We start from the raw sequence: 7,300 nt of genomic DNA, 5'->3' as shown, positions 1-7,300 counted from the left end.
AGTTGGCAGGGGTGGGGGGAGAAGGAAAGGCAAGTCAAGAAGCTCCTTTTAGCCCTGCGGCCCGGGTTTCCTTGTGGATCCCTGGACAGATGTCATGCGCTGGCCCCTGGGATTGCTTGATCAAGGACTAAAAATATCCAAGGCAAGAAGAACGCAGTGCTACCCAAGACTGGCAGCAGAAGCGGCTCGTAGGTGGGTGGGGATCCCGCTACAGACTTCCAGCGTGCGGGAGCCGGGGAGTCCCCGAGCAGGGAGTACCTAGGCAGCGGGATTCCCAGGGCTGCCTTCCAGCAATCCCGCTGAGCCCTGGCTGCTCCCGGGGTACAACCTTGCAGGCTTCACGCCCCAGCTCTTGAGAGCAAGCTCTGTGCCCCTCTCTGAGCATGCGCGGCCCTCTCTCCGCCTCTCCGCACCCCACCATACCCCCTCCTCGCCGGCCTTTTGCTCCTTCCCTTTCATTAAACAAACCAGAGATCCCAAAACCCAAAACCAGGACCCAAAGGCGACAGGAGGCGGCAGAGGAGGCAGAACTCGGGATGATCGCTGAGGGAGACCTGTGATCCCTCGAACCCCCGCCTCCCCCCGTCCGCGCGCACACACACATGCACACTCACACGCGCACACACACACATCACACCAATACACACTCGCACACGCCCGCGCCGCGCGCTCGCCCGCTCGCTCTCCCACGCAGGCGGAATGCAGCAGCGCCCGGGGAGCTTGTCTGCAGCCGCTGCCTGAATGCACCTCGCTGTCCGCAGCCGGGCCGCCCAATAGGGCGCAAAGGAGAAGCTTGGCTGCCTGAGGTGAGTGTGGCGCCTGCAGCTCAGGGGGCAGCTGAGCCTGGGCAGCCGGGGTTGAAGGGGCGGGTTCCCGACTCAAAGGCGGTGCAGGTGGCCCCCGCCTGGCTTGCGGGTTTCAAGGTGCAGATGAAGGTACTGCCCTGGTTGTTTCAGGGAGGACAGGGCGATCCCAGTGAGAGTCGATTCCTGCGAGGTGCCAGATGGAACCCGAAGAAAGCTACCCCGTCCACGCTCGTAAACTTTCCTCTCCTGTCATTTGGCAAACGTGGAGACAAAGGGGGCGTGGAGGCGCTCTTTCTGTCCGGTTCCGCCCTACAGAGTGCATTCTGGGCTGGAAAGCCCAGCGGCATCGCGGGGGTGGGCGTGGGGGTCCGGAGCTTTGCAGGTAGTTGATGCCTAACCCGTCCACCCAATAGGGCTTGAGATTTCTCAGCTCCTAGCTATAAGCGTTGCCATTGATTTGCTTCAGGCGTGGGCACCTGCCAGAGGTTCTCTTTCCTGAGCTCTAGGCACATAGTAACGGTGTCACCTGGAGAATTGGGATAGCCATGGGCTTTCTCATGGGTACCAGTGACAGAGTTTCTAGGGTGAGGCTCGGGTCAGCTCCGGATGAATGATGAGTTACTGAAAGGCTTGGTATAATCACCTCCTAGAAACGCAGGGCCCCAGGGTCTCTGCTCTGGGGGCGGGAGGGGGGAAGGGGGGAGGTCTGTCTTCACACACACACACACACTCACACACACACACACCACTGCAGCAGCTCTAGGGGCTGGACTGAGACAGCTGTGGTGGCAGCCGTGTTAAATAACAACCCCAAATCCGACTCATATTCCACACGTGTGTGCCACAAAATCCAGGACAAAAATACATTCCCAGATTGGCTCGTCTTTGTGGGTTTTGTTTTTCTTCTTTATCGTTTTTTGCTTTCAACCTTTCTGTGGAGATGCTTTGCCACCTGCCACCTGGTTACCTAGTGGTGGACTGTCACGGCTGTCTTTCTCTTCCCCACCAGGGAAAAGGTCCTGAGGAAAGAATTTCCTTTAAAAAAGCCAGCCCCAGCTGAGGCGAGCTCCCAGAGAGCAAAGGGCTTGCTGGCACCTGGGGAAAGCCTGGAATCCAAGGGTCTTTAGAGGTAGCCAGCACTGGGTCAGCAGGTGAGGCCAGGACAAAGAGGAACAGAAGAGGGGCAAATCAGAGGTGTGAAGCCAATTAAGGCAGGATGAAGCCCAGTGCCTGGCAAGGGAAAGTCGGCATTGAATTCCTTCTTCTTTCTGGGGCTGTGGCAGGCAGTTCCTGTTCACGGAATGGGATCGTCTTTGGAGATGCCTGCTATGTCCTATCTAGAACATAGAAGAATACGTTGTCACCAGACTTGCCTTTACCGCAATCACAAGTTTGCTTTTTAGGTATAGGAAGTGTATGTATGGAAGTTTCTTGGTTCTGCTGTGTTTGTGACGGGAAGGTGGGGTGGATGCACCTGGGTGCAGTCTTGTCTCTTCTGTAAGCCACAAGTCTGGACTTTGTAAGGGAAGCCAAGCTGGCACCAACTGAAGAAACTCTGGAAACTGGCATCTAGGATCTCGACTGGGTGATAGTCAAGGGGGTTTTCCTCACTTCCAGATGGCAAGTAGAGGCCACCCCCCACACCCTGCTGATTCCAACAGGGAAGGGTTTTGCTTTGAAAACACTGGGACTTTGAAATGGGAGAAACCATGGCCTATATGAACTTCAATGAGGAAGTTCACAGGTGAGATCTTGTCTCCTAAGCACAGCCGGAGGAAGGAGGTTTGGAGAAGAAAGGAAAAATGAAAGGGGGGGGGGCACCGAGAAAGGGAAACATAGGATTAAAATAGCCTGGCTTTATGACTCTATTAAAAAGGGTTCAGGGTGAAAGGAATCTGAAGTGTTTTTATTTTTGTCCCTTTTCAAGTAACTAGGGAAGAAAAGACCTCCCCAGAAATACTTTCCAGTTGAAACTGGCAATGATTGACAGTCTATGCTTCCCTCCCCCTATTTCTTTTTTACTTCAGGGTAACAGTCTCATCATTATTCTCAAAAATCTTAGCAAAATAAGATGAACATGCCCCACCCCTTACTAGGATTCTTATCGTCTCTGCTCTGGTCCCTGCCTCTCCCTTCGTGTGTAAGATCACTTTATTGATAACACACAGATTCTAATGATAGGGGCTTATGTCCTGTATTTAGTACCAGATGCCATACACAAATATAGAACATAGTTCTGGCCCTCAATGTGTTTACAGTGCTGTGGTAAAGCTGAGACCGACACACGGGAAGCAGCCAGCGAGCAGCGTCTCTGCTCTGTACTGAGTGCTGGACATATGAACTGTACACTCTGCTCCCTCCCTCTGGGTTTCCTCAACGTTTCTAAAAACACATGTTGGGACTTGTTGCTGGAGCCAGGAAGGAACAAAACAAAACAAACAAAACGCAAGAAGGTGAAAGCTGGTTCAAACTTTCGAGGAGGACGTAGCTAACTTATGGATGCAGTATAAGCAAGGTGCCAATGGTGTTCGAGAGTTAGCGATCTGCTTCTCCCCCCCCCACGGGGGGGGGGAATTTAGGTGATCCTTGAGACATTTGTAAAAAAATGAATACTCTTTACACGGGGGGGAGGGGGAGTGGGAATTGAAACGTCATTCCAGGCAGAGGAAACGTGTGACTGCTTGATATAAATTGGGTAACTATAAGTCATCCCACGTGACTGGAGTCAGAGGAAGGAATAGCATGTGTGTGATAGAAATGAACAACTGATGCTATGGAGTGAGTGTTTGAATAGACATACAGTCAAGACACTAGGAAAACACAGAGGCAGAGCAAGGGGAAGGTGGGAGGATCAAAGGTTTCTTAGGGAGTCTGACGTGAGATGAGTCTTGAGCAATGATACGGAGAAGAGAAAGACTTGACATATGGAAAGAATATGCATTGCGAGCCCCAGAAGGGGTTTTGCGTGGCTGCGGCAAGCGATGCAGGGTCTTATCTCCTCGGAGTGGAATAACAGCATATCCGAGAAATAAGCAGGAGTCACGTGTGGCTGGGATCCCCCCCACATCCCCAAGCAAAAAGAGCTTCAATTTTATGTAAAACCCTAGAAGCCTTTGAAGGTTGGAGAAGTTTGAGATGTGATCAGATATGCATTGGAGAATGATGACCATGACCACGGCGTGGAGGATGAATTGGGGACGGTGGGGCTGCAGGCCTGGAGCTTATTGTGGGATTATCAGTGTGAAATGACGGGGATGGTGAAGCCGCGGCAGGGAGGAGATGTATCCGGGAAACAGGAGACTGAAGTAGAGCCTGCTGTTCTCCTTCTGGAGGCCCCTGAGCCACCCTCCTCTCCCTCAGTGTTCACTGCTGAGATTTGTCTTCTGCCTTCTGAAGGCAGGGCATTCAGGGCTGTGTCTTCCACCTTCAGCACAGGACTGTTATAAAGCAGAGATTCAACACACATGCATGAAATGGATGACTGAATACATGGATGAGAAGTTCAGCCGCAAAGTAATAACTCTGCATTAGGAAAACAGGAGCTAACTCTTGGCCTCTGCTTCTCCAAGGGGTCCACTTTTGGAGGCCAGTGACAAAAGTGTTCTAGGCAGACTACAGAGTAAAACAAGAACACATTTTCTCAGCCTAATATGTGAAGAAATGCCACTTCTTCACAGAGCCACTGTGAGCAGCATTGAACCATCATTTTAGAACATGCACTGAAGAAATTAGGTTATAGGCAAACCTTGGAGGCAGCGACAGTAATACACAATTAGTTCCTGGCATGTCATACCCCATTTCCCTTGCTTGTCAAAATATCCTTATTTATTGAATTTACTGAAAACTTTATAAATAAGTTGAGACTCAAGGCTCCGAAGCTCTAGGGTGTCATTTGAAAAACTCATGGCATCTTGGCATCCTTAGATCCTAGCCAGACACCCATTATCTAGACACCCACAGTAAAACTTGGGGAGCTATGCATCTTAATGACCCAAGCCCACGTAACTCGAGTTGCAATATGAAGGTTCCGGTAGGAGACATCGGCTGGAAGCAAAGCGAATTTGTTCTCAGACTGACCACAGCGCTGAAGGAAAAGCCACATTCCAGACAGCTCTGTGCAGTTGATATTTGGTAGCTGCACAGGGGATGGCAAAGGAGGGAGAAGAAGGTTAGCCATGAAAGGTAAATGGGGTTCTGTTTTACAGAAGTGGATTTGGGGGTATCTCTGGAACATCTTTGAAAGTCCTGGAGCATTATCTCAGTGTACTGTGATGTAACAGTAAAGGTCAACCCTTGTTTGCACTAAGCAGGAGGACGGAAAGGAGACCATCAATCCAGAGATGAAATCTCAGCACTTAGTCACAGGGAGGGATAAAAGAGAGAATCAAGCTCCAGTATAGAATGTAGGAATGGGCTTCTCAGACAAGGTAGGAGAGAACATGAAAGCAAAAAGCCTAGGGGAACTGTGAGAGGGATAGTCAGACACCAGAGATGTGCCTTGGGTCAGGCCTCGCATCAGAACCCAGACATAGAATCTGATTTACAGTGTGCATGAGTCCTTTTGCCTTGGCACTGAGATGGGTCTCACAGCTTTCCTGTGACATACTAAGCTGGTGAGTACTAGGACCAGCTCCCTGAGCTAACTGTGGCTCTCCTGTAATCTATATTCCTTCATGGAATGTGTCAATGATCAGGATGGCTTTAAGTGAGGAGGGATGCAGGGATCGGAAGTAGAGAACTGCAGACAAACAGTGAAAAGACTTCCCTGGTGACAGTCAGAAAGGCGGCTTTGTACAATAGTGTGCTCAGAAGCCATATTTCAGGGTCCAGAGGGGAGTGGAGAGAGAGCATCCAGGCATGTGCATCTATCCTTCATTTATGAAGTCTGGCAGTGGAAAGAGTTATGGGACCACTGGGAGAAGGTGCAGTGAGCGAGCAGCAAGTTCTTATCAAGGAGGAGCAGATGGAGAGAGGTGGTGCTTGGGAACAAAAGGTGCAGGGGCTGAGAGCAGAGAGAGACAGAGAGAGAGAGAGACAGAGAAACAGAGACAGAGAGACAGAGAGAGACGGATAGAGACAGAGAGAGACAGAAAGAGACAGAGAGACAGAGACAGGGAGACAGAGACAGAGGGAGAGAAAATATCTGCTCCCAAGAATGTGGGGAGGTGGGGACAGGCACAGGATCCTCCCCACTACTAAATCACAGGTGTTTGCAGAATCCTGGAGATTTACGTTCTTGAGTGTCCAATCTGAATGCTGTCGCTGGACCTGCAGGCTGATGAACCCTGCTTATGGAACAACATGGAGAAAGCACAGAAGCCACTCCGAGATAGCTACTGCCTGCACTCATTCTGAATTCACTCAGAAATTTGAATTAACTGAGTTCTTTGTTTTTAAAAAGTAGATGTTGGGGGACCAGTTTTCTTCTTTTTAAAAGATTATTTATTATTATTATTATTATTGAGAGTGTACATGTATGTGTGTGTGAGAAGGGGGGAGAGCACACATGCCAGCGCCCACATAAAGAGACTAGAGGACAACATCCTGTAAGTTCTGAGGATCAGAGTGAGGCTTAGTGACAAGCACTTTTACCTGCTGAGCCGTATCACCAGCTCTCAATTGAATTCTTAATTCTGGCCTTGCCACATCAACTGTGTGTGTTAGGGCACATAGTACATGTCACCTTGCTCTTAATTCCTGCTCTACTTAAGAATCACAGTGGACGGATGTGAGGGCAGCCTGGCTGCAACATCTATCATCCCATTGAGAGTCAGAGCTGATTCGTCTTTTCTGGCTGGTGAGGCTGGTGTCCCCTTTCTCCCTCTCTGCTCCAAGTGCCTGCACACTCCTTCCCTAATAGAAGAAGGCTGGTCTTCAGTCAAGGGTGTCTGAGTAGCTGTGCTCCCCTGCTGGAACCTCTAAAGAAGCTCTCAAGAACCACAGCAAACCTATCACGAAGGACTTTGAGAATTTGACAAGTTATTTGTTCTTCTTGGTGTATGGAAGGTCTTACGTGTGAAAATGGCGAGGCAAAAACATATAGCTCATATATGCCGTGGGGGGTCACAAAAATTCTTTTGTTTGTTATAAATAGCTGGCTGTAATCCTGACTTTCCAGTTAGATCAGTAGACATTACAGCAGCAGGCCAGCGAGGCTGCCGTAGCCTAGATGTCTGCTTGCCGTCTGAGGGAGAAGATGAGAGTGTGCTGTCTAGTCTGTTCATTGTATGCTTCAGCCTTGCAGGCATTGTCCAATGGGAACTTAGCCAATTAGCAAAATGCTCTCTGGGACATGATGGCGTGTCATAATCACAGACCTATGTGGGTCACTGAGAAATATAAACTCTAGACACCCCACATGCGAGGTTTACAACATTCTCTAGCAAGTCGTCTACTTTCTTCATGGGAGAGTTTGTGTTGTGCCGAATCCCAGTGGATAAGGAGGCCCCATTGTCCAGCCAGTAAGCAGCAGGACAGTGAGTGGAACTCAGATT

The 7,300-nt window shown here is 50.0% G+C and overlaps 1 protein-coding gene across 1 annotated transcript in view; it reads left to right on the top strand.

The window, feature by feature from the left end:
- The first annotated feature begins 482 nt into the window (after window positions 1–482).
- Window positions 483–7,300, top strand: part of Plppr1 (phospholipid phosphatase related 1) — a 204,366-nt gene continuing 197,548 nt past the window's right edge. Inside the window, exon 1 of the mRNA XM_057790712.1 lies at window positions 483–806. The gene's annotated coding sequence lies outside the window, so the exon portion shown is untranslated. The remainder of the gene's footprint in view (window positions 807–7,300) is intronic.

The sequence above is a fragment of the Chionomys nivalis genome, chromosome 16 (genome assembly GCF_950005125.1).
Source record: "Chionomys nivalis chromosome 16, mChiNiv1.1, whole genome shotgun sequence".
Taxonomy (NCBI): Eukaryota; Metazoa; Chordata; class Mammalia; order Rodentia; family Cricetidae; genus Chionomys; species Chionomys nivalis.
Note: the sequence above shows the minus strand (reverse complement) of the source record. Positions and strands in the feature narration are given on the sequence as shown.